This window comes from Dendrobates tinctorius, unplaced genomic scaffold (genome assembly GCF_039654945.1).
Source record: "Dendrobates tinctorius isolate UK_male_01 unplaced genomic scaffold, ASM3965494v1 ptg000162l, whole genome shotgun sequence".
NCBI lineage: Eukaryota > Metazoa > Chordata > Amphibia > Anura > Dendrobatidae > Dendrobates > Dendrobates tinctorius.
In genome coordinates, this window is record NW_027361829.1 from 37,675,798 (window position 1) to 37,703,481 (window position 27,684).

General features: G+C 43.4%; 1 protein-coding gene across 2 annotated transcripts in view; it reads left to right on the top strand.

The window, feature by feature from the left end:
- Positions 1-27,684, top strand: part of NPSR1 (neuropeptide S receptor 1) — an 814,072-nt gene that overhangs the window by 351,353 nt on the left and 435,035 nt on the right. The window lies entirely within an intron of this gene.

A 27,684-nucleotide genomic window follows, 5' to 3' on the forward strand; every position in this document is an offset into this window, starting at 1 on the left:
CTTTATATAAAAATCCGTAGAAATAACACGGGTTTGCAAGAGTAAAATTGTTTGAAAGTAAGAGGTGATTTTATATATTCTTTCTATCACTGAACTCAGTAAAAATATCGAAAAAAATTCCATCATATACAGCTCATTCACAAACACTGACTCCAAAGACTTTTTCTTATAAAAATGTGTGTCAGATTGGTTAGAACTTAATGGATGCTTTGCTGCAATTGGCTACAGTATTCTTTATTGATTCATCAAAAAAAAATGACAGCTGTGCTACTACACAATGGTAACAAGTATGCTTCAGTTCATGTAGGACATTCTGCGCACTTTAAGGAAAGCTATGGGAATTTAGACTTTATTCTCAAGAAACTTAACTATGAGGAACAAGGATGGTCAATATGCCGTGATCTAAACATTCTCTCTCTACTCTTTGGGCAGCAAGATGGATACACAAAGTACCCATGCTTTATGTGTGAATGGGATAGCCATTATTGGACTCATCAAAGGAGCCAAAAAGTTGGCCAATGAGAACATCTTTGCTACATGGACTCAAGGACATAGTTGCAGAAAGTTTAGTTAATCCCACTAATGTTCTTCTGCTACCACTCCACATTATGCGTGGACTGATGAAGCAGTTTGTGATAGATCTACCAAACAAAAAAGAAAAACTTTTTTTAAATTACCTGTTTCAGGGACTTTCTGAAGCAAAACTACATTTTTGTAAGTCCAGATATTCAGAAATTCATGAGGGACGATGTATTAGAAGCAAAATTGGAGCTGTTGAGAAAAGGGCTTGGGATTCTTGGGAAGTCGTGAAGAAATTTCTAGGTAACAACAAAGATCCAAAATTTAAGTCCATGGCGGAGAACCTACTGAAATGTATCAAAGCTCTGGGTTGTCTGATGAATTTGAAGTTACATCTTTTACATTCCCATTTGGACTAATTTCCTGTAAACCTTGGTGGTGTTTGTGAAGAGCAAAATTTCATGAGAATATCAAGGAGATGGAATGCCGATACCAAGGTACCAAGCAAATAGGTATTAAGAGAAGGTTTGAAGAGAAAAGAAAAAGGTGCATGGAATCATTTCCAATAAAGTTGCAGAATGAATGTTCAATAAATGTTTATGTATAATATTGTGTACATTTTTGGCTGCAATAAAACATTTTTCTTGTTCATCTTGATTGTATGTAATCTGAAATGCATTTTGTGCAAAATCCATCCTTAATGGTTAAAAATAGTAGTGTTTTATTTTTTAAATCAGGCATAAGAAAATATAAGAATCAGTCATTGAATTTGAAAAAAAATCATAAACCCAAATTTTACATACCTATTAAGCAAATCTGCTAACATTTGTATTCAGCAAATCACAAGAATTTAACAGGGAAATTCAAGTAGAAGCTATCGGATGCTAATTGATTGATCCTCATTATGCTCTGTGGGTCTTTGTAGACCTCAGATCATAATAAATGTAGAATGTATAAAAAAAGAAAAGTACTCACCTCACCACTCACCGCTCTCACCCCCCCTCCCTACAGCCCACTGTTCGATCTTGAGCACCACTTTCTTTTGCCTTCCTCCAGTGCACGCATCCTCTTTGGCCTGCTTGAATCTAATGTGGGGCTCCTGGAACTGACTAGGTCTCTGATGTTCTGAAATAGTGATATATGCTAAAATAGTGTGTCACCTGCCCAATAGGTAACCTCCTCTATGAGACAGGGTACCTCATAAAATATAAAAGTGCACTATTGTAATTGGTAGTCTTTTTTCACAGCATTCCTGCCTCAAAATATGCTGTGGATGCTGTGCACAAAATGTCAATATACTACCAGTGCTTACATCTGCAAACATAGTAATTAATAGGCTTTTTTATTGACATCTTTGGTTAAGTTATATAATTTTACATGTTAGAGCATATAAATTGAATGCAGAACGTGTTAACTGGCTAGTACCTAACTTAGGGAATGGTCTATGAAACTAAAAGCCAGAGAATATAACCCTAAGAACGAGATACAATACAAGCTTTTACTATTTTGATTTTTCATCAATTTGGATGACTAATACCAAGCTCGGTAGGTAGCAAAAAAGAGGGCTTCTAATATGACAGTTGACATACACATAGAGCAGGTTCCTAAATTGCAGCTTAATCTGCAGTTTATAGTTTGTCATCACACACAACAGCACCTGTCCACATTTGGATTTACAATCTAATCTCATCTCCAACACACACAGTAGGACCAACTTCAAAGAAAGGCCCAGAAAATGTCCTTTGAAATTACATTTGCTTCATTGACACCAAAGATTTCTAACAGAAATGAAGTTGGAAAAATGATGTTTGATTTTTCTATTCTTCAGTTTAATTATTTTCAGATTACAATGAGAGTAATAACAGAACATTATCCATGTCTACAGTTATGTTTCATCTTTTGCGTATTCTAAGATATCAGAGTCATTATTAGAGTTGAGCGAAACGGGTCGAAAAATGTCAAAAGTCGCCGACTTTTGGCAAAGTCGGGTTTCATGAAACTAAACCCGACCCTAGGATGAGGTCGGCCACGAGGTCAGCGACTTACGCGCCAAAGTCGCGTTTCAAAAGTTTGTTTTGCCCTCTTTTTCAGCCAATCAGGATCCACGGACACTGAGGGCAACGTGATGACATAGGCACGGGTCACCACCATCTTTCAGAAGGGCATGCAAGTGATTGACTTGCTTTGGGGGGCGTCACAGGGGGTATAAAAGGGCGTGCACGCCGACCGCCATGTTACTCATGCTGATCTCAGAATAGGGAGAGCTGCTGCTGATGATGATTTTGTAGGGAGAGGGTTAGGCAGGGAAGAAGACACCAAAAACTGCTTCTGCTGCTAGCGATTTTGCCTGTACAACACACCAATCACTGTGTGTGCAGTGCAAGGGGAGGCTATATAGTGGTGTATCAGTGGTGTTGGTTGTTGGGCTGCCTTCTAAGGCTTCCTGACATTCCTGCATTGCTGTTTACCCACTGCTCCACAAACTGCTTTTTTAAAAGCAATCCCAATTTTTTTGTCCTGCTGAGGTACTGAGCGTGCATTTTTTCACACCATACAGCGGTGTACGCTCCTCACACAGTACCATGTAACGGCTGTTATCACAGCCACAGTGAAGCTATCAGTGTGTCACTCTGTGAGAATAAAACGTGGACATGTTCCGTTCTTACAGACCTGCACTCTAGGGAGATTCCTATTCTTCCCAATTCTACATACACCTTGTAGTTTGTGATACACTAGCCAATTTCTGCCTGTGACATAGCGCTGTGATATTCATTGGGCCTCACACAATCCAAAAGTGTCCAGTGTCCACAAGTGTCTGCAGAAATTCAAAATCTCCCTTATCCTCTAGTCACTTTGGTCACAGCTGTGCCATCGATCCTGTCACATAGCGCTCAGATATCAGTGGGCATCACACAATCCAAAAGTGTCCAGTGTCCACAAGTGTGTGCAGAAATTCAAAATCTCCCTTATCCTCTAGTCACTTTGGTCACAGCTGTGCCATCGAGCCTGTCACATAGCGCTCAGATATTCATTGGGCCTCACACAATCCAAAAGTGTCCAGTGTCCACAAGTGTCTGCAGAAATTCAAAATCTCCCTTATCCTCTAGTCACTTTGGTCACAGCTGTGCCATCGAGCCTGTCACATAGCGCTCAGATATTCATTGGGCCTCACACAATCCAAAAGTGTCCAGTGTCCACAAGTGTGTACAGAAATTCAAATTCTCCCTTATCCTCTAGTCACTTTGGTCACAGCTGTGCCATCGAGCCTGTCACAGCGCTCAGATATCAGTGGGCCTCACACAATCCAAAAGTGTCCAGTGTCCACAAGTGTCTGCAGAAATTCAAAATCTCCCTTATCCTCTCGTCACTTTTGTCACAGCTGTGCCATCGAGCCTGTCACATAGCGCTCAGATATTCATTGGGCCTCACACAATCCAAAAGTGTCCAGTGTCCACAAGTGTCTGCAGAAATTCAAAATCTCCCTTATCCTCTAGTCACTTTGGTCACAGCTGTGCCATCGAGCCTGTCACATAGCGCTCAGATATTCATTGGGCCTCACACAATCCAAAAGTGTCCAGTGTCCACAAGTGTGTGCAGAAATTCAAAATCTCCCTTATCCTCTAGTCACTTTGGTCACAGCTGTGCCATCGAGCCTGTCACATAGCGCTCAGATATTCATTGGGCCTCACACAATCCAAAAGTGTCCAGTGTCCACAAGTGTGTGCAGAAATTCAAAATCTCCCTTATCCTCTAGTCACTTTGGTCACAGCTGTGCCATCGAGCCTGTCACATAGCGCTCAGATATCAGTGGGCCTCACACAATCCAAAAGTGTCCAGTGTCCACAAGTGTCTGCAGAAATTCAAAATCTCCCTTATCCTCTAGGCCCTTTGCTCACAGCTGTGCCATCGAGCCTGTCACATAGCGCTCAGATATTCATTGGGCCTCACACAATCCAAAAGTGTCCAGTGTCCACAAGTGTGTGCAGAAATTCAAAATCTCCCTTATCCTCTAGTCACTTTGGTCACAGCTGTGCCATCGAGCCTGTCACATAGCGCTCAGATATCAGTGGGCCTCACACAATCCAAAAGTGTCCAGTGTCCACAAGTGTGTGCAGAAATTCAAAATCTCCCTTATCCTCTCGTCACTTTTGTCACAGCTGTGCCATCGAGCCTGTCACATAGCGCTCAGATATTCATTGGGCCTCACACAATCCAAAAGTGTCCAGTGTCCACAAGTGTCTGCTTAAATTCAAAATCTCACTTATCCTCTAGTCACTTTGGTCACAGCTGTGCCATCGAGCCTGTCACATAGCGCTCAGATATCAGTGGGCCTCACACAATCCAAAAGTGTCCAGTGTCCACAAGTGTGTGCAGAAATTCAAAATCTCCCTTATCCTCTAGTCACTTTGGTCACAGCTGTGCCATCAAGCCTGTCACATAGCGCTCAGATATCAGTGGGCCTCACACAATCCAAAAGTGTCCAGTGTCCACAAGTGTCTGCAGAAATTCAAAATCTCCCTTATCCTCTCGTCACGTTTGTCACAGCTGTGCCATCGAGCCTGTCACATAGCGCTCAGATATTCATTGGGCCTCACACAATCCAAAAGTGTCCAGTGTCCACAAGTGTCTGCAGAAATTCAAAATCTCCCTTATCCTCTCGTCACGTTTGTCACAGCTGTGCCATCGAGCCTGTCACATAGCGCTCAGATATTCATTGGGCCTCACACAATCCAAAAGTGTCCAGTGTCCACAAGTGTCTGCAGAAATTCAAAATCTCCCCTGTCCTATAGACACCTTGTACCTTGTTTTACATTACTATATAGTTTGTTGGATTTTGTCTACATTTCTACCAAAAATGAGGAAGGCTGGTGGAAGAGGCCGTGGAATTGGGCGGGGGTTGGCAGCTGGTAATGATGGTGTTGGTGGTGGATCTGATGGTAGTGGCAAGAGCAAAATAGGACCGAATGCAGGAGGTGTTGAGCCTGCGTCATCGTCTGGCTACATAAGGCCTCTAACGCTTAGTTTTCTAGGAGTTGGCAAACCGCTTTTAAAGCCAGAGCATCAGGAAAAAGTTTTGTCTTACATTGCTGACTCAGCCTCCAGCTCTATCGCCTCCTCTTCTTCAGTTGTAAAAAGTAAAAGCACTGAGTGGTCATTGGAGGCTCATGTTCATGAACCACACCTTTCCTTGTGTCCTTCACCCCAACCAAGATTGAAGGATGACGCAGGCCATACTACTGATTACTCCATGGAGCTGTTTTCACATACCATGCCTGGATTATCAAGTGAAATGGTGAATTACCCAGGCCAAGATGAATCTGACATGGAGTGCACTGATGCACCGCCGCTGATGGATGATTCTGCTGGTACATTCACTCAGAGCACTACATTGTCCTCGCAGTGTACAGAGCCAGATTCTGACCCTGATGAGACTCAGGTGCCCCTTCCCGCACACTATACCACCATACACGGTGACACAGAGGAAGGTGCACATGGCATAGAAGAGGAGGTGATGGATGACCCAGTTGTTGACCCAGATTGGCATCCATTGGGGGAAGAGGGTGCTGCTTCCAATAGCTCAGATGAGGAGCATCCACAGCAGACATCGACATCGCAACAGCTGTTATCTGGCAGGCCCGGAGCACTCCAAAGACAGGTTCCAAACATCAAAAGAGTTGCTGGACAGCTTGTCCAGAGGGTCAAAAGATCACAGTGTGCTAGGCCGCAAAATGTCTGCCAAAGTAGGAAGAGTGCAGTGTGTCACTTTTTTGAACAAAATCCTCATGATCAGGCCAAGGTTATCTGTAAGAAGTGCGCAAAGACCTTTAGCCGAGGGAAAAATCTGAAAAATTTGAATACCAGTTGCATGCTTAGACATTTAACCAGCATGCACTTGCAAGCGTGGACACAACACCAAACCTCAAGTGCCACATGTGCAACTGATCACAACGAAGGTAGTCAGCAGCGCTACATTGTTTCCCCCACTGTAAGCCCACCGGTTAGCACAGCAGCAAATGTTGAGGTGTCGCTGCAAGGCCACAGCAGTCAGGGAATCCCACTGTTATATCAACGAAAGACTGATTCTAGGCCATCAGAAAGAACACCAACTCCATCACCATCATCAACCCTCTCTCAGTCCGCCCTGTCCACCGCTACTTCCACCATATGCAGCTCTCAAGTCCAGCTCACCCTCCCAGACACTATGAGTAGGTCAAGAAAGTACTCAGTCTCTCATCCGCGTACACTGGGTTTGAACGCCCACATTGCCAAACTAATCTCGTTTGAGATGATGCCCTTTCGGTTGGTGGAAAGCGCAGCTTTCCGCGAACTCATGGCCTATGCAGTACCACGCTATGACCTACCCAGTCGCCACTTCTTCTCTCGCAAAGCCATCCCAGCCCTCCACCATCATGTGAAAGACCGCATTGTCCATGCACTCAAGAAGTCAGTGAGCGGAAAGGTGCACCTCACAACTGATGCATGGTCCAGTCGGCATGGCCAGGGCCGTTACGTGTCCATCACTGCACACTGGGTTAATGTGGTGGATGCAGGGTCCACAGGGGACAGCGGTGGTGGGACAGTGCTGCCTAGCTCACGGTATAGGAAACAGTTGGCTGTAGGCGTTCGACCCTCCTCCTCCTCCTCCCCCTCCAGAAGCGAAAGCTCGTCCACAGAGCGCAGTCGCACGAGCACTCCATCCACAGCTGCCACTGTTGCACACGAGGTGTCCCCCTATCGAGCAGCTAGTGGAAAGCGTCAGCAGGCAGTGTTGCAGATGATGTGTTTGGGCGACAGACACACCGCCGAGGTGCTGGCCGAGTACTTTCAGCGACAAACTGAGTCATGGCTGGGCAGTGTACATCTTGAGGCAGGCAAGGTAGTTAGTGATAACGGGCGTAATTTTGTGGCAGCCATAGCCCTTTCAAAACTCAGCCACATACCTTGCTTGGCTCACACCTTGAATCTGGTGGTGCAGTGCTTCCTCAAAAATTATCTGGAGTTAACAGCCCTGCTCCAGAAGGTGCGAAGACTGTGCGCGCACATCCGCCGGTCGCCTGTACACTCCGTTCATATGCAGAAGCTGCAGCGATTGCTCCACCTTCCCAACCACTGCCTCATTATCGACATTGCAACAAGGTGGAACTCCACCCTGCACATGGTGGAGAGGCTGTGCGAGCAGAGGCAGGCCATAATGCATTTGTGGGAGGATACACGGACAGGCACTTTGAGAGCAGACATGGAGTTGACCGGTGTGCAGTGGTCGAAGCTGAAAGACCTCTGTAAAGTCCTTCAGTGTTTTGAGGAATGCACACGGCTGGTAAGTGAAGACGACGCCATCCTAAGCATGAGCATCCCACTTATGCGTCTGCTCATGCAAACTTTGACGCACCTTAAGGAGCAGGCTTCTGCAGCCAATGTTGATGAGGAGGAAGAGGAGGAGGGAATCCTTGATGACATTCAGCCATTGTCTGCTCAGGGACCTCTCCTGGACGAGGTGGAGGAAGAAGAGGAGGAGGAGGAGGATGATGGGGATGATTACTTAGGGGAGGAGGATGCATCTCGTGGGGCAAGTGAAAATGTTGGCGTGGCAAGGTCTGGTACAGGGTTTGTGCGTGACTGGAGGGATGTGGATTTGCCAGAAAGTGCTCCTCCAACCAGCACTCGCAGTGCATCATTGACACCGGGAACATTGGCCCACATGTCAGATTATGCCTTGCAGATCCTAAAAAGGGACCCCCGCATTGCCAAAATGATGAACGATGACGACTACTGGTTGGCCAGCATCCTGGATCCACGCTATAATTGCAAATTACAAAACATCATGCCACAGGAGAACCTTGACCTAATATTGGCTAATAAACAAGCAACTCTGGTAAATCGGTTGCTTGAGGCATTCCCAGCACACAGCAGCGGTGATGGTTCTCACATGAGCCATACGGGCCGGGGGCAGCTTGGCAGAGGTGTTCGTGGTGCACACAGCAGAAGTGGCGTTGGAGACAGGGATTTCATGACAATGTTGTGGACTGATTTTTCAAGTACCGCTCACACAACTGGTAATACTGCATCGATGGAAAGTGACAGGAGACAGCAGTTGTCAACTATGGTTACAAACTACTTTTCCTCTCATATCGATGTTCTCCCACACAGGTCATTCCCCTTTGACTATTGGGCCGCTAAACTGGACACCTGGCCTGAATTGGCACAATATGCCTTACAGGAGCTAGCTTGCCCAGCTGCAAGTGTGCTATCGGAAAGAGTCTTCAGTGCAGCTGGATCAATCCTGACAGAAAAAAGGACCCGTCTGTCAACCCAAAATGTGGATGATCTAACCTTCATTAAAATGAACCACGCATGGGTTTCCAAGGATTTTGTCCCACCTTCCCCTGATGACACATAGGGTGACAGAAAAATGGCTTGCTTTGGTCCACCTCTTCCTGGGACTTGACCTTTTTCACCTTTTGCATCAGCTGAATGTCCAACATCAACATATGCCACTTTCTAAAACTCCCTATCTGTGCTGCCTCCCCCCCCATGGCCGGGGTCACCACCTAGCGCACGACACCGTGCGAGTGCCGTTGCCCTGGACAGGTGGGTAGGCCGACTCTTGGGCGCGGGCACTGGCACAGGGTCCCTCATAGTGCAATCAAGTGTCTCTGACGGTGGTGGTGCACACCCACCGTCAGACACACCGCCGTACTATGAGGGGCCCAGTGCCAGTACCGACGCCCACGAGTGGGCCCCCCTTGCTTGGGCAGGGCCCCAGCATTTGCAATCTTTACCTCTCCCTGCTCCTCCGCTGTGTAGTTTGGGCCATCAAATCCATACTGTGCCTGACACCGTCTGAGCCTGCCTCCTGATGTATAGACATATATTTTGAATGTGAACGCTATCCATACATGTTATCTGGGGATACGGTACCCTTTCTAACCTTTGTGCAATCACGTGCAATCCATACTGGGCCTAACACCGTCTGAGCCTGCCTCCTGATGTATAGACATATATTTTGAATGTGTACGCTATCCATACATGTTATCTGGGGATACGGTACCCTTTCTAACCTTTGTGCAATCACGTGCAATCCATACTGGGCCTAACACCGTCTGAGCCTGCCTCCTGATGTATAGACATATATTTTGAATGTGTACGCTATCCATACATGTTATCTGGGGATACGGTACCCTTTCTCACCTTTGTGCAATCACGTGTAATCCATACTGGGCGTGAGAACGGCTGGCGAGCTGTTAAGCAAGCTACAGCACCTGTGGTTTGCACACGTAAGTTTTTCATTTTTTCAGGAATGACGGTTAGGCCTAATTCCGGAACTGTGGTTGACCTGCACTTACTGGGAAATCATTGTTCGCGGGTAATAATTGTAATCAGTGATCCCCATCACTAACGTTGTTCAGCGGGTTATCTGCACCTGTAAGCGACAAACGCTGGCCTTTTCAGTGTAGCGCACATGCAGCCACGGACATGTAAGGGCATGACACACCAGTTATTGGCCAATCTCATGTGCCAGAGCCTCACGTGTCCCTCTAGTAAGCCGGACTCGGACCGCGGGGCATGACGGAGTCTCGTTCGTTAACAGAATTAAGCTTGCAATGTGTGCATCTGTTCTGTAGCTGGCATGGTTGAGGTTTCCCAGGTGGAGTCGAATTTAACCGTAGGCTCCACTCCTGGTGGTGCCCTTCTGGACATTCCTTTAAGGTTCAGCTTTGCAACCATACTGCCCACGTAAAACAAACACTTTGCCTTCATGAACGCTGTTTGGAGGGTCATGTCTCATGGGAATAACGCCGCCCAATCAGTTAACCTGCTAGAGAGATCGTTCGTTGCCCCCAAGCATGACATCACACTCCCTAGGAAGAAGGTAATGCCACTGTGGCAACCGTACTCCTGGGGGCGACACAAGTGCACTGATGCCCAGCCACTGCTCGATGAATCTGCTGGTACATTGACCCAGACCACTACATTCCCCTCGCACGCTACACGACCTGAATCTGACCCTGATGAAACTCAGGTTACCCTTCCCATATACAGTTCCATCTTACACGGTGACAAAGAGGAAGCTGCAGATGAAAGTGCAGGTTCGGCCCACCCGCCATCAGACACACCACCGTACTATCAGGGGCCCTGTGCCAGTGCCGTCGCCAACGAGTGGGCCCCCCCTGCTTGCTCAGGATCACAGCACTTGCAAAGTTGAAATACTATGCAGTGAAATGGAAGATGGGGACGACGAGGAGTCCAGACAAGTACAGGGATTCCCTAGCGAGGAGACTTATTTGATTGTTTTCAATGTTGGGACAGCAATTTTTGGGGAGCACTATACTCTGGAGAATGATAGATGGGGCCCACCATACACTGGAACATTCCAAAGGTGGACATCAGACACTGGAGCAGCATTTACAGGGCCCATTATACACTAGAGCATTAGAAATGGGGCCCATTATGTTTGGAGCATTATTTGGGCCCATAAGACAGTGGAGCTCATCATATACTGTTTCAAACATTATATGGGACCAATGATTCTGTATGGAGAAATAGATGGGCCTCGTCATGAGATGTAAAAAGTGAAGTATTTTTCATTGTACTATACCGCTATTTCTCTGCCGTATCGGAGCATGATGAGTTGTGGTATGTGTTAAAGGGGCGCTCTTTCGCCCAGGGCACATGAAAACCTGCAGCCAGCCCTCCCCCCCACAAATTTAGCCAAATAACCCCCATTTTTCAGTGCGTAACTTGTATTATGAAGTTAATTAAGGTTGACAAGCTTAAGTAAGAAGAATTGATGCTTTTGGCATTCAAATGGGCACTGTAGGTGTGTTTCCTGTCCTCCTCTCACTGCCGACTTTTATTCCCCATTGACTTACATTGGGTTTCGTGTTTTGGGACGACCCCGACTTTTCCCTATAATCGGACGATCTTGCTCGACCCGACTTTTGGAAAAGTCGGGTTTCACGAAACGAAACTCGACGCTAAAAAACCAAAAGTCGCTCAACTCTAGTCATTCTCATACAGAGCAATCCAAATTATGCTCTTTCGTTAATACAACAATTTTGATGGCATTTTTTTTGCCAGGAATAAAAATCCAACACTGCAAAGCCTTTTCACCTAAAATGAATGAAAACTGACATTCTCAATTATTAATCAGTTTGTATTTGTTGAAATTGGTGTCTTTAAAATAGTTTCATTGCTAAAAATGCATTTCACATCTATTCAATTCTAGAATACTGCTTTATTCAATTCTATGGGACTGACGGACTGCTATGTTCGTCATTCCCATATAAGAGAATAAAGTGTTGGTCATACATGCATGCAGTGGGAAAACTCATTTAATCCCATTGCTACCAGGCCTGAATAAGCTTTAATGATAGGCCATTTTTAAAAAAAAATATTTGCATCTCTTCTCTTTGGAGCAGCAATAATGTTTTCATTTTTTTTATTAAATTGTCTATATAAGGCATTGTTTAATTCAGGACCATTTGTGATATTTTTTACCACAATTTTGGGGTACATATATTGCTGTGATTTTTGTTTTAGACACAATTGTAAAAAAAATGTTATGTTTATTTCTGTTATATATTTTTACATGTTCAATTAATTTTCCAAGCTATTATGGTCATGGCTGAAAGTGTTAGCACCCTTGAAATTGTTCCAATAACTGAAGAATTTCTCCCAGAAAATTATTTCATTACACATTATATTTTACTCATGTATATTTCCTTTGTGTGTATTGAAACAACACATAAAAAACTTAATAGGGACAAACTGGATATCATTTCACACAAAATCCCAAAAATGGACCAGACAAAATTGTTGGCACCCTCAACTTAATATTTGGTTGCATGCCCTTTGGAATACATAACTGAAATCAATCATGTCCTATAACTGTCAACAAGGTTCTTACATGTCTTAAAGGGAATCTGTCACTTTTTTTGCCCTATTAGCTGCCGGCATAGACATCGGGGGCTTATCTACAGCATTCTGTAATGCTGTCGATAAGCCCCCGACGTAACCTGAAAGAGAAGAAAAACACGTTATATTATACTCACCGAGGTGGACGGTCCGGTCCAATGGATGTTGCGGTCCGGTCCAGCGCCCCCTTTCTTCATGCGATGACGTCCTCTTCTCCTGTCCTGAAATGGCTCCGGCGCAGGCGAATTGCTCTGCCCTGTTGAGGGCAGAGCAAAATTCTGCAGTGCGCAGGTGCCAGACCTCTCCTGACGCGTGCGCACTGCAGGACTCTGCTCTGCCCTCAACAGGGCAGAGCAGTGTGCTTGCGCCGGAGCCATTACAGGATGGGAGAAGAGGACGTCTTCGCATGAAGAAGGGAGGCGCCGAACAGGTTGGCGACACCCATTGGACCAGACCGCTCACCTCGATGAGCATTATATAACGTGTTTTTCTTCTCTTTCAGGTTACATCGGGGGGCTTATCTACAGCATTACAGAATGCTGTAGATAAGCCCCCGATGTCTATGCTGGCAGCTGAAAGGCCTAAAAAAGGGTGACAGATTCCCTTTAACTGTAATTTTCGACCACTCTTTTTTTTGCAATCTGCTCCAGGTCTCTCATATTTGAAGGGTACCATCTCCCAATAGCAATTCTAAGATCTCTGCACAGGTGTTCAAAGGGATTTAGATTGAGACTCATTGATAGCCTCTTCAGAACTCTCCAGTGCTTTGTTTCCATCCATTTCAGGGTGCTTATTGAAATATCTTTGTGGTCATTGTCCTGCTGGAAGACACATGACCTTAGATGCAAACCCAGCTTTCTGACACTGGGCACTACATTGCGGCACAAAATCCTTTGGTAATCTTCAGATTTTATGATGCCTTGCAGACAGTCAAGGTACCCAATGTCAGCGGGAGGAAAACAATCCTAAAACATCTTTGAACTTACACCATATTTGACTGTAGGTACTATGTCCTTTTCCTTGCAAGCCTCATACTGTTTTCAAGTAAACAGTAGAATGATGTGCTTTACAAAAAAGCTCTATCTTGGTCTCATCTGTTCACAAGATGCTTTCCCAGAAGGATTTTGGCTTATTCACATAAATTTTGACAAACTGCAGTCTAGCTTTTTAATGTCTTTGGGTTAGCAGTGGGGTCCTCCTGATAATTTGCACTGACATTGATGCACCTTGAACCTGAAAGACAGCTTGAATTTCTTTGGAACTTGATTAGGGATGCTTATCCACCATCTGGACTATCCTGTGCTGTAACCCTTCATGAATTTTTATCCGCCATCCACATTCAGGGACATTAGCTACAATGCCATGGGTTGCAAACTTCTTGATTATATTGTACACCATGGACAAAAGAACCTCAAGATCTCTGCAGATGGATTTGTAGATTTGAGATTGTTGATATTTTGCAACAATTTTGATTCTCGTCCTCAGGCAGTTGTCTTCTCTTCTATTATCCATACTTAGTGTGTGATACAGAAACATACAATGCAAAGATTGAGTCAACGTTTCCCCTTTTTATCTGGTTTCACATGTAATTTTCATATTGCCTACACATGTTACTTGCCACAGGTGATTTTGATCAAACATCACATGCTTGAAACAACAAAACTGTTGACCCACAATTTTGGAAAGGTGCTAACATTTTTTTCAGGCCCATTTTGGGTGTCTTGCATGAAATTATGTCCAATTTGCCTATTTTCTTTGTTTTTTTGTGTTGCATTCCAATACACACAAAAGAAATAAACATACGTATAACAAAATATGTGTAATAAAAAAGATGGAACACAATGGCGCTCACAGGTATGCAATGGGTTGCAGCAGCTGTTACCTAGAGAGATTCTGTGCTAATTCTGTCACCTAAGCATAGGAAGCAAAATATATCAATAAGAAGATACCATGCTACAGGGTGTGTGATCTATATGTAAATGATCACTGTGTGAATAATGACTAGTTCTTGGGTACCAAATGGTACCAAATTAAAATTGGATAAAACACACCTGGGTGTGTTTGAAAAGTTATAACTGTAACTGAATTTCAGAATTTTGGAAAAAGAATGAGCCAAAATTCTAATAATATGCTTTTTCAAAATTTTTATAAAATTGTTAAAGTCCCCTGCAAAAATCACTTTACTTTATAAACATAAAATTAAAAAAATAACATAATAAAAGTTAGTATTTATATCTCCAGAACATTTTATTATGATAGTTACAAAGTAAAACAAGTTGATGTCAATTTTTTGTGGCTTATTAAATGGCCATTTATTATTATTATTATTATTATTATTATTATTTATTTGTTTGTTTTATTCTTTAATCTTTTTTCTTTATTATTATTCCTTTTGTTGTTTGAGGTTTCTTTGCAGTGCTCATGCTTGAAACTAGTAGCAGTCAGCACCCAAGGACAGCCTTACAAATTGCTTTCCTTCCTTGATACACATTTACAAATATACATTTTTTATGATTGAATGTAGCATACCATATCAGATAAACTTTGCACAAGTGATGCTGCATAGAGATGAATCATTTTATTCCATCTGTCACATTAATTTACTTCAAAGCATGAAAAAATATCAATTTTCATCATGGAGTTGAGTTAGGAAACATCATTTATGGCATTCATCATTTTAAACCATTTCTGTTTTCCCTTTGAGTGTCAAAATAAATATAAGGAAACAAAACAGCTTGTACGAAACAAAAAAAAGTAGTTTAAGCAATGTTTGTTGTTCTGATGGGCAGGAGCCAATTTTCCCACTGAAAATATGTATCACTTATTTACAGAATATGTGTTGTTTGATTGAGGTGAGTTCAATTGATGAAATTTGCACTGATCACAAGATCTGGATTCCTAATAAGTAGTGTTGACTGAGCATTCCGATACTGCAAATATCGGGTATGTGCCGATATTCGCTGTATCGGAATTCCGATACCGAGTACCGATATTTTTTCAATATCGGATACCGGTATCGGAAGTCCCCATAATGCAATGAGCCACTGTTGTGGCTGTGATTGGCTGCTGAAATGATGTCATCATGATGCACAGTCTGTGCGCATCATGATGTGCGGTCTGTGCCGACTGCGGGGGGTCTGTACGTGCCTCTCGGGGGCCTGTGCCGGCTGCCGGTGGTCTGTACGGGCCTCTCAGGGGCCTGTGCTGGCTGTTGGTGGTCTGTGCTGGCTGCCGGGGGCCTGTGCCGGCTGCCGGTGGTCTATACGGGCCTCTCGGGGGCCTGTGCCGGCTGCCGATGGTCTGTGCGAGCCTGCCGGGGGTCTTGTGTGTGGGCAGGCATTGTCCCATGGGACTACAAGTCCCATCGGGTGATGCCTGCTACAATGACAGTGATTGACACATTAGCCAATGACGGGACAGTAGTAGTCCCATCATCCGGCTAATGTGTTGAATGTAAAAAAAAAAAAAAAACATACTACATATATACTGCATTCATACAGCATACAAACATACTACATACAGTTGTGGCCAAAAGTGATCTGTGATGTGACAGATCAGCGATCTGTCACAGGACAGTGATGTCCCACCTGGGACAAGGTAATAAAGTAAAAAAAAAAAAAAAAAAAAGTGTTAAAAATAATTTTAAAAAAATCGCTAAATAAATTAGAAAAAAAAAAAAATATTCCCCAATAAATCCATTTTTTCAAAATAAAAAAAAACAATAAAAGTACACATATTTGGTATCGCCGCGTCCGTAGCGACCCGCCCTATAAAACTGTCCCATTAGTTAACCCCTTTAGCGAACCCCTTAAAAAATAAAAATAAAAAACGAAGCAAAAAATAATGATTTATTATCATGCCACCGAACAAAAAGTGCAATAACGCGCGATCAAAAAGACGCATATAAATATCCATGGTACCGCTGAAAACGTCATCTTGTCCCGCAAAAAATGAGCTGCCATACAGCATCATCCGCAAAAAAATAAAAAAGCGATACAAAAATAATTATTTTTTATATAAAATTGTTTTCATTGCAAAAAAAACAATAAAACATAAAAAAAGACCTAAATGAAGTATCGCTGTAACCGTACTGACCCGAAGAATAAAATCGCTTTATAAATTTTACCGCACGCGGAACGGTGTAAACGCACCCCCCAAAAGAAATTCATGAAACACTGGTTTTAAATTCATTCTGCGTCCCAAAAATCAGAATAAAAAGCGATCAAAAAATGTCACGTGCCCGAAAATGGTATCAATAAAAACGTCAACTCGTCCCGCAAAAAATAAGACCTCACATGACTCGGTGGGTCAAAATACGGAAAAATTATAGCTCACAATATGTGGTGATGCAAAAACTATTTTTACAATAAAAAGCGTCTTTTAGCGTGTGACAGCCGCCAAACATAAAAACCGCCATAAATAGTAAATCAAACCCCCCGTTATCACCCCCTTAGTTAGGGAAAAATAATAAAACTAAAAGAAAATGTATTTATTTCCATTTTCCCATTAGGGTTAGGCTGAGTTCACACGTGGCGTTTTTTTCGCGTTTCTGCGGCCGTTTTAACTGCGCAATTTTGCCACGAAAACGCGAAAAATAAGCATCCCATGCATTCCTATGGGATTCCGCAATGCTGTACTAATGCTGCGGTTTTTACCGCGGCGGAATCGCTTCGCGGTAAAAACCGCAGCATGCTCATTAATTTGCGGAATCGCGGCGATCCCGCACCCATAGGAATGCTTTGTTCCGCTTACTTCCCGCATGTGGCTGTGCACACCATGCGGAAAGTAAGCAGAACATTTGCGGATGGTACCCACGGTCCGGAGGAGAGGAGACTGTCCTCCGGGCTTTGGGTACCATATCCCTGTAAAAAATAGAATTTAAAATAAAAAATATTGTTATTCTTACCTTCCGACATCCCGCGCAGTCTTCCTGCTTCTCTTCACGCTCTCGTTCCCAGTAGTCCTTTGCGAAAATGCCCGCGATGGCGTCCGTTCTCGCGGGATCGCGAAGTCTCGCGGTCATTCGTGCGACGTCATCGCGAATTACCGCGAGACGTCGCGATCCCGCGAGAACTGACGTCATCGTGGGCATTTTCGCAAAGGATTACTGGGAACGCCTGCGCGGGACGTCGGAAGGTAAGAATAACACTATTTTTTTTTTTTTTTACATTCTATCTTTTACTATTGATGCCGCATAGGCAGCCTCAGTAGTAAAAAGTTGCTCACACTTGTCAAACACTATGTTTGACGAGTGTGACCAACCTGTCAATCAGGTCTCCAAGCGATGCTACAGATCGCTTGGAGAACGCTAGCATTTTGCAAGCTAATTACGCTTGCAAAATGCTAGTTTTTCCGCGGGAAAATCGCGGGAATTTAAAATGCGATTTTCCCGCGGACTGGAATTCCGGAATTCTCGCGGTAATTTCCCCGAGAGTTCCGGTACGTGTGCACTTAGCCTTAGGGTTAGGGCTAGGGTTAGGGCTAGGGTTAGGGTTAGGGTTAGGGCTAGGGTTAGGGCTAGGGTTAGGGCTAGGGTTAGGGATAGGGGTGTGTTGGGGTTAGGGTTGGAGTTATAATTGTGGGGTTTCCACTGTTTGGGCACATCAGGTGCTCTCCAAATGCAACATGGCGTTTGATCTCAATTCCAGCCAATTCTGCGTTGAAAAAGTCAAATGGTGGTCCTTCCCTTCCAAGCTCTGCCATGCGCCCAAACAGTGTTTTACCCCCACATATGAGGTAACAGCCTACCAGGACAAATTACAAAACAACTTTTGGGGTCCAATTTCTCCTGTTACCCTTAGGAAAATAAAAAATTGGGGGCAAAAATATCATTTTTGCGGGAAAAAATGATTTTTTTATCTTCACGCCCAGGCGTTATAAACTTCTGTGAAGCACTTGGGGGTTCAAAGTGCTCACCACACATCTAGATAAGTTCCGTGGGGGGTCTAATTTCCAAAATGGAGTCACTTGTGGGGAGTTTCAATAGTTTAGGTACATCAGGGGCTCTCCAAACGCACATGACACCCGCAGACCAATCCATCAAAGTCTGCATTCCAAAACGTCACTACTTCCCTTCCGAGCCCCGACGTGTGTCCATACAGTAGTTTTCTCCCACATATGAGGTATCAGCGTACTCAGGACAAATTGGACAACAACTTTTGGGATCCAATTTCTCCTGTTACCCTTGGGAAAATAAAAAAATTGGAGACTAATTGATCATGTTTGTGGAAAAATATGATTTTTTTATTTTCATGCCTGGGCATTATAAACTTCTGTGAAGCCCTTGGGGGTTCAAAGTGCTCACCAAACATCTAGATAAGTTCCTCAGGGGGTCTAGTTTCCAAAATGGGGTCATTTGTGGGGGGTTTCCACTGTTTAGGTACATTAGGGGCTCTCCAATGGCAACATGACACCCGCAGACCATTCCATCAAAGTCTGCATTCCAAAACATCACTACTTCCCTTCTGAGCCCCAACGTGTCCCCATACAGTAGTTTTCTCCCACATATGAGGTGTCAGCGTACTCAGGACAAATTGGACAACAACTTTTAGGGTCCAATTTCTCCTGTTACCCTTGGGAAAATAAACAAAATGGGGACTAAAAGATGATGTTTGTGGAAAAAATACGATTTTTTTATTTTCACGCCCGGGCGTTATAAACTTCTGTGAAGCACTGGGGGGTTCAAAGTACTCACCACACATCTAGATAAGTTCCTTGGGGGGTCTAGATTCCAAAATGGTGTCATTTGTGGGGGGTTTCCACTGTTTTGGTACATCAGGGGTTTTCCAATCGCGACATGGTGTCCAATCTCAATTCTAGCCAAAAACGTCAAATGGCGCTGCTTCCCTTCCGAGCTCTGCTATGCGCCCAAATAGTCATTTACACCCACATATGGGGTATCAGCGTACTCAGAACAAATTGCACAACAACTTTTAGGGTCCTGTTACCCTTGGAAAAATAAAAATTGGTGGTGAAAAGATCTTTTTTGTGGAAAAAATATGATTTTTTAATTGTACCGCTGTACGTTATAAACTTCTGTGAAGCCCTTGTGGGTTCAAAGTTCTCACCACATATCTAGATAAGTTCCTTGGGGGGTCTAGTTTCCAAAATGGGGTCACTTGGGGGGGTTTCCACTGTTTAGGTACATCAGGGGCTCTCCAAACGCGACATGGCGTCCGATCTGAATTCCAGCCAATTTTGCATTGAAAAAGTCAAACGGCGCTCCTTCCCTACTGAGGTCTGCCATGCGCCGAAACAGTGGTTCCCCCCCACATATCAGGTATCAGCGTACTCAGGACAAATTGCACATTAACATTTGCAGTCCAACTTCTCCTGTTACCCTTGGTAAAATAAAGAAAATTGAACCTGAAGTATTTTTTTGTGAAAAAAAGTTAAATGTTCATTTTTTTTTTAAATATTCAAAAAATTCCTGTGATGCACCTAAAGGGTTAATAAACTTCTTGAATGTGGTTTTAAGCACCATAAGGGGTGCAGTTTTTAGAATGGTGTCACTTTTGGGTATTTTCTATCATATAGACCCCTCATAGTGGCTTCAAATGTGATGTGGTCCCTAAAAATAAAATGGTGTTGCAAAAATGAGAAATCGCTGGTCAATTTTTAACCCTTATAACTTCCTAACAAAAAAAATATGTTGATTCCAAAATTGTGCTGATGTAAAGTAAACATGTGGGAAATGTTATTTATTAAGTTTTTTGTGTGCCATATCGCTGTGATTTAAGGGCATAAAAATTCAAAGTTGGAAAATTGCGAAATTTTCAAAATTTTCGCCAAATTTCCATTTTTTTCACAAATAAACGCAAGTTATTTGAAAGAAATTTTACCACTAACATGAAGTACAATATGTCACGAGAAAACAATGTCAGAATCACCGGGATCCATGGAAGCGTTTCAGAGTTATTACCTCATAAAGTGACAGTGGTCAGAATTGTAAAAATTGGCCCGGGAGTTAACGTGCAAACCACCTTTGGTAGTGAAGGGGTTAAAGTTGACTCAACCTCTGTCCTGTGTCCTTGTGTGTACCACATTGAGCATGGAGAAAAGAAAGAAGAGCAAAGAACTGTCTGAGGACTTGAGAAACCAAATTGTGAGGAAGCATGAGCAATCTCAAGGCTACAAGTCCATCTCCAAAGACCTGAATGTTCCTGTGTCTACCGTGTGCAGTGTCATCAAGAAGTTTAAAGCCCATGGCACTGTGGCTAACTTCCCTAGATGTGGACGGAAAAGAAAAATTGACAAGAGATTTCAACACAAGATTGTGCGGATGTTGGATAAAGAACCTCGACTAACATCCAAACAAGTTCAAGCTGCCCTGCAGTCCGAAGTTACAACAGTGTCAACCCATACTATCCGTCGGCGTCTGAATGAAAAGGGACTGTATGGTAGGAGACCCAGGAAGACCCCACTTCTTACCCCAAGACATAAAAAAGCCAGGCTAGAGTTTCCAAAACTTACCTGAAAAAGCCTAAAACGTTTTGGAAGAATGTTCTCTGGTCAGATGAGACAAAAGTAGAGCTTTTTGTGCAAAGGCATCAACATAGAGTTTACAGGAGAAAAAAAGAGGCATTCAAAGAAAAAACACGGTCCCTACAGTCAAACATGGCGGAGGTTCCCTGATAATTTGGGGTTGCTTTGCTGCCTCTGGCACTGGACTGCTTGACCGTGTGCATGGCATTATGAAGTCTGAAGACTACCAACAAATTTTGCAGCATAATGTATGGCCCAGTGTGAGAAAATTGGGTCTCCCTCAGAGGTCATGAGTCTTCCAGCAGGACAATGACCCAAAACACACACCAAAAAGCACTAGAAAATGGTTTGAGAGAAAGCACTGGAGACTTCTAAGGTGGCCAGCAATGAGTCCAGACCTGAATCCCATAGAACACCTGTGGAGAGATCTAAAAATGGCAGTTTGGAGAAGGCACCCTTCTAATATCAGGGACCTGGAGCAGTTTGCCAAAGAAGAATGGTCTAAAATTCCAGCAGAGCATTGTAAGAAACTCATTGATGGTTACCGGAAGCGGTTGGTCGCAGTTATTTTGGCTAAAGGTTGTGCAACCAAGTATTAGGCTGAGGGTGCCAATACTTTTGTCTGGCCCATTTTTGGAGTTTTGTGTGAAATGATCAATGTTTTGCCTTTTGCTTCATTCTCTTTTGTGTTTTTTCATTTAAGACAAATTAAATGAAGATAACAATACCAAAGAATTTGTGATTGCAATCATTTTCAGGAAGAAACTGAGTATTATCTGAGAGAATTGCAGGGGTGTCAATACTTTTGGCCACAACTGTATGTATGTATGTAGTATGTATGTATGTTGTATATATATAGTATGTATGTAGTATGTATGTAGTATGTATGTAGTATGTTTTGTTTTTTTTACATTCAACACATTAGCCGGATAATGGGACTACTACACACACAAGACCCCCGTCAGGCCCGAACAGACCACCGGCAGCCGGCACAGGCCCCCGAGAGGCCCATACAGACCACCGGCAGCTGGCACAGGCCCTCGGCAGCCGGCACAAACCACCGACAGCCGGCACAGGCCCCCGAGAGGCCCGTACAGACCACCAACAGCAGGCACAGGCCCCCGGCAGGCCCGTACAGACCCCCGACAGCCGGCACATACCCCGCCCGCACACACAGACACGCATTGTCTGCCCACGCACCGCCCACACTCTTCCCCCTCCCGAAACGGTTTTTTGTAATTCCGATATTTCTGTCCCATTGACTTTAATGGGACTTCCGGTATCGGAATCGGCGATACCCGATACTTTTTTGTGTATCGGGCCGATCCATTCCTATCCGATACTTTTGAATATCGGATGGTATCGCTCAACCCTACTAATAACCTATTTCCTCCAAAATGATCCGACGCTTAAAGATGGAGCAGAAATACATATAGTAGTAATCAAGCATGAATAGATACTACTACATAAAAGTAACTTAGTATTAGCAGTTCAACCAAACTAAAATTGGGTCATATAAGTATTCTATGGTAATCAAAGTTTTCAGTCAATACGTTGTGCTATTAGACAATGTTGCAAGTTAAGAAGCAGCAGTTTACAGCAAAAAATCAGCACGAAAATAAGAGTATATATAACACAATTGCTTCTCACAAAATTAGAATATCATCAAAAAGTTAATTTATTTCAGTTCATCAATACAAAAAGTGAAACTCATATATATTATATAGAGTCATTACAAACAGATTGATCTATTACAAGTGGTTATTTCTGTTAATGTTGAGGATTATGGCTTACAGCCAATGAAAACCCAAAAGTCATTATCGCAGTAAATTAGAATGATTAGCAAAAAACACCTACAAAGGCTTCCTAAGCATTTAAAAAGATCCCCTAGTCTATTTGAGTAGGCTCCACAATCATGGGGCAGGCTGCTGACTTGACAGATGTCCAGAAGGCAGTCATTGACACACTCCACAAGGACAGTAAATTTTGCATTTCATTTCAAAATCAAGGTCCGAAAGTCTGGAAGAAGAGTGAAGAGGCACACAATCCAAGCTGCTGAAGGTCTAGTGTGAAGTTTCCACAATCAGCAATGTTTTGGGGAGCCATGTCATCTGCTGGTTTCTGTCCACTGTGCTTTATCAAGACCAAAGTCAGCGCAGCTGTCTACCAAGAAATATTAGAGCACTTCATGCTTCCATCTGCCAACAAGCTTTTTGAAGATGGAAATTCAATTCTCCAGTAGGACTTGGCACCTGTCCACACTGCCAAAAGTACCAATACCTTATGTTAAGCTTGGCGGAACGCACCAAATAAGAAATTATAATAAGGTGCGTTCGCAACCCAGGGTCCACCGTGCGGTGATGGAGAAACCGCAGCTAGTACAATGGCGGAGCAAGGCTGCGAGAAAACACTTAAAACACACTGAGTTAAATGTCACTCAGTGTACACAGAGTGCAAAGTTAAAAGTTCTGTTACAACACAAAATGGAACTATGAAGCAAAGCAAATGGACTATTCCCTGTTAGACTGCACAGGAGTATAGAAAAATACTAATTGGGGTTCCTATAACTTAACCCCCCAGGAAAGACTGAACTGGTGGATGGACCTACTCTGACAGATGGGGTGCTTTAGCACGTGTGCCTGAGGATGCCCGATGCAGATGCTAAGTTCAAGGGGGAATTCCCACCCTACACTGCCTGTCTAGACCAACACTCGCAGTGCTATTAGCGGCACACGTGCACACAGAGTGGTAAAGTAGCCATCAACACACCAAACACACATGATACTAGCGCCATGCATACATGCGCCATGAAATCTTTTGATACCTTGCTCAAGTCCAGACAGACAGGACCTTGCCTGTGGACCAATCTGAAGTTGCACATCACCAGAGTACGTGACGTCCGAGCATCAATGAGAAGGCACCATATCATGGATATGCTCAGTAGGGTGAAATCGAGACTTAGGCTCCAGAGCACATCGCTACACGTGTAAACTAGTAGTCACCACAGGCTTAGCTGGAGAGCCAGCAGTAACTACACATGCAGTATGAGCCTGGGCAAGGTGCTGGGTTTGAAGTGTTTGCTGAGCAATCAACCCAGCAGCTGTGCTTGATTGGGAAACCACAGCACCAGACAAGACTTGAGATCCATCCCATGCAACGGGAGAATCCCAGCGCCTAACACCTCATTTAAAAACAACAGTATCACTGTGCTTGATTGGTCAGTAAACTCACCTGACCTTAACCCCATAGAGTTGAAGGCTGCTATCAAAGCAACCTGGGCTTCCATAACACCTCTTCAGTGCCACAGGCTAATCGCCTCCATGCCACGCTGCACTGATGCAGAAATTGATGCAAAAGGATCCCTGACCAAGTTTTGAGTGTATTTACTGAACATACATTTCAGTAGGCCAACATTTCAGGTTTTAAAATCATTTTTCAAGCTGGTGTTATAAAGTATTTTAATTTACTGAGATAATGACTTTTGGGTTTTCATTGGCTGTAAGCCATAGTCATCAAAATTAGCAGAAATAAACACTTGAAATAGATCACTCAGTTTCTAATGACTCTGATATATGAGTTTCACATTTTTTATTGAGGAACTGAAATAAATTAACTTTTTGATGATCTAATTTTGTGAGAAGCACCTGTGTAATAAGAGAAAGGCAGAAGAAGGAACAATACTGATGATAAGATGATGATTATAATCCAATAATGAATAAAAGATTATTAGTCGGGATGAATAAGCACAAAAAATGTTCGGTTGCTCATTGCTTGAACCGAGCAATTTGTAACACTCCCATGCTTTATTCCATTAATGAGTATAATGGGAACCAATGGGAAAGCCAAATTTTTTTCTGGCAGACCCTACAAATAGGTCTGGGGGGCAGTGAAAATGTTTATATGGATGGGAAAAGTGCCGAATGGAAGGAGACGAGCATGAGGAAGACCCCTGGAAGCATCTCTGACTCGCAGATCGCTGCTGAGAACAATGGTGTCACACTTTTACTACACTTTAAGGAGTGAGAATAAAACATTCCAAATCGAGGAGAAATTGTATTTCTCAGGAAAAAAAAGATGGTAAGAAACATATTTTTTGGACAATGACTTGTATATAAAGCAAAATTTAAAAAGAATGTAAAAAAGAGCTAATTTAAGTAAACTAAAATTGATTTTTTTAAATTAAATACCATATATACTCATGTATATGCCGACCCGAATATAAGCCAACCCCCCTAATTTTGCCACAAAAAACTGGGAAAACTTATTGACTCGCGTATAAGCCTTGGGTGGAAAATGCAGCAGCTACTGGTAAATTTCAAAAATAAAAATAGATACCAATAAAAGTAAAATTAATTGAGACATGAGTAGGCTAAATGATTTTGAATATCCATATTGAATCAGGAGTCCCATATAATGCTCCATACAGTTCATGATGGCCCCATAAGATGCTCCATACAAAATATGCCCCATATAATGCTGCACAAAGGTTAATAATGACCCCATAAGATGCTTCATAGAATAATATGCCCCATATGCTGCCCCATCAGATGCTTGTAACTTTCTTTTTCATTCTAAGGCCTGGGGTAGAGACAACTAAATGCTGGGCTGGGACAAGGAATTTGAAATGCCTGATGATGGTAAGCCAGAATGTGCAAGTATAGGTGTAGGTCAGGAAGCATCTGCACCAGTGTTTTGAACAGGGGATTTGGAAGCACTTAACATAGGGGAAGAGACAGTGATGTCACCCGATGGCACCAATATTGGACCCATATGTTCGGCCCAACGAGTCGGATGCTTAGATGACATGTGCCTGGTCATGCTGGGGGTTGTTAGATAATAGTGGTCAGGCTCCTGCTGATCTTTGTATAGCACAGGTTATATATGGTCATTTTGTTTGACTCAGAACTCTCTTTAAAAAAAGTCCCAAACTGAGGAACACCTTATTTTTTGATGAAGAAATTCAGGAATGTCGGTGCTCTGTGGAACAGTTCTCCCTCTGGTCACCCCACTGGTTTTCCTGTCTATATGTGATATCAATCTTTCTCCATCAGATATGCTGTCTTTGCTCTAGATGCTAGCTTTCCAGGTTGGCTTGGTGACTTCATCATCCACCACGTTGTCTTCGACCACCGCACTCTTGTCCTCTTGACTTCATCACTTAACAAGACTTGGCGGCAACTGTGTCTCATCATCATCTTCCTGTGCATCCCAAATTTGCTGTTCCCCACCGTCATGTTCTTGTGACCTTGGCTGCATTACTAAATACCACGTTCTCCTGTCCCTCTTGAAGCATGCAGGATCAGAGTCCACAATCAAGAAATTAGGTTGTAAAGAGCTCCTCAGAGTGTCCTAGTGTGGAATCACTAGTTTCCTGGGACTCAACATGGTGGGAGGAAGAAGGCTAACGGTGAAGTTTAAGTGATCCAGACTGTAGGCTGGTGAGACTGGACTGTGTGGAAGACTGTGTAGTGCTGGCAAGTTTGCTTGAAGCATTATCTGATATCTATTCGACCACCCGTTGGCACTGCTCTGGATTCAGTAGTGGTGTACCGTGCTTCCCTGCAAAGTGGGACAGGAACCTATGTGTCGTAGATGGGCATGTTTCTTGTGCTCCAGCAAATAGCATAGTCACACCTGCCCAACATCCTCGACATCTGAGTGCAACATCAACAGCACTTCCCTGTCCCGTATGCATTTTGTAATTGCTAGTCTCTTGAAACCAAGCTTATGTTTAATAAAATAAAACAATGGTCACCTGAAGCAATCAAAGCATTTTTGGTGAGTTTACTCCTCCATAATGTAATAGAAAGAACGCAAGAGTATGGATGACAATCAAATTCAATCCAGAAAAATGTTCAATGTTTTTTCTCAGTTTTAGAGATCACAGAAATGTTCAAAGTCCATGTAACATTGTATGGTTGAAAAATGGAAGCCTAAAAAAATTTTCAAAGCTTTTTTAGCAGTTTTACAGATCACACTGTATCATACCGTAACACTGTATGGTTGAAAAATGGAAGTCTTAAAAAATTTTAAACGCTTTTTAGCAGTTTTACAGATCACAGAAATGTTCACAGATAACATGTCAGACGTCGAGAGTCTCCCGCTGCGCGGGATAGATCCCGAGCCTTGCCTGGTGCTGTGGTCTCCCATTCAGATCCAGCTGCTGCAGGTGCTGCTCAGCACAGATGTCGATCTTAGCATCTTTCTCAGGCATGTGGTATACATTTGATTACTGCTGGTTATCCAGCTAAGGCTATGGTAACCAGTGATATACAGGTGCAGCCTTGCGCTCCGGTGACCAGAGATTACTTTACTGAGCATGTCCGTGATGTGGTGTTTTCCTATTGGTGGTAGGACGTTAGCTGCTCTGGTAATGTTTCAGCTCCAGATTGACCTGCGGGCGATGTCTTAACCAACTGGGCGTGAGTGTTTAGGGTGGAGCCTAGCGTATAAAAGGCTCTCAGCGGTGCACACGGGCACACAGTGTCATTTATGTTTAGTGTGTGGATGGATACTCTACTACTCTGTCTGCAAGTGTGTGTGCATCTGTCTGTCTGTCTATGCTCTAAGACTGTACATGTTAGCAGACAGGTTGCACACCTATGCGGTCTCGTACCCATGGTTCTACACCAGAGTCTCTAGATTCCTACATGCTTAGAGTGCCGGTCATTCACAGGTTCAGTAGCATCAGGACTCGGGTAACTAGCTGCTTTGCTTTACATCTGTTTTGTTCTTGTGGGCAGTTAGCACAGTTCAGTTACAGAG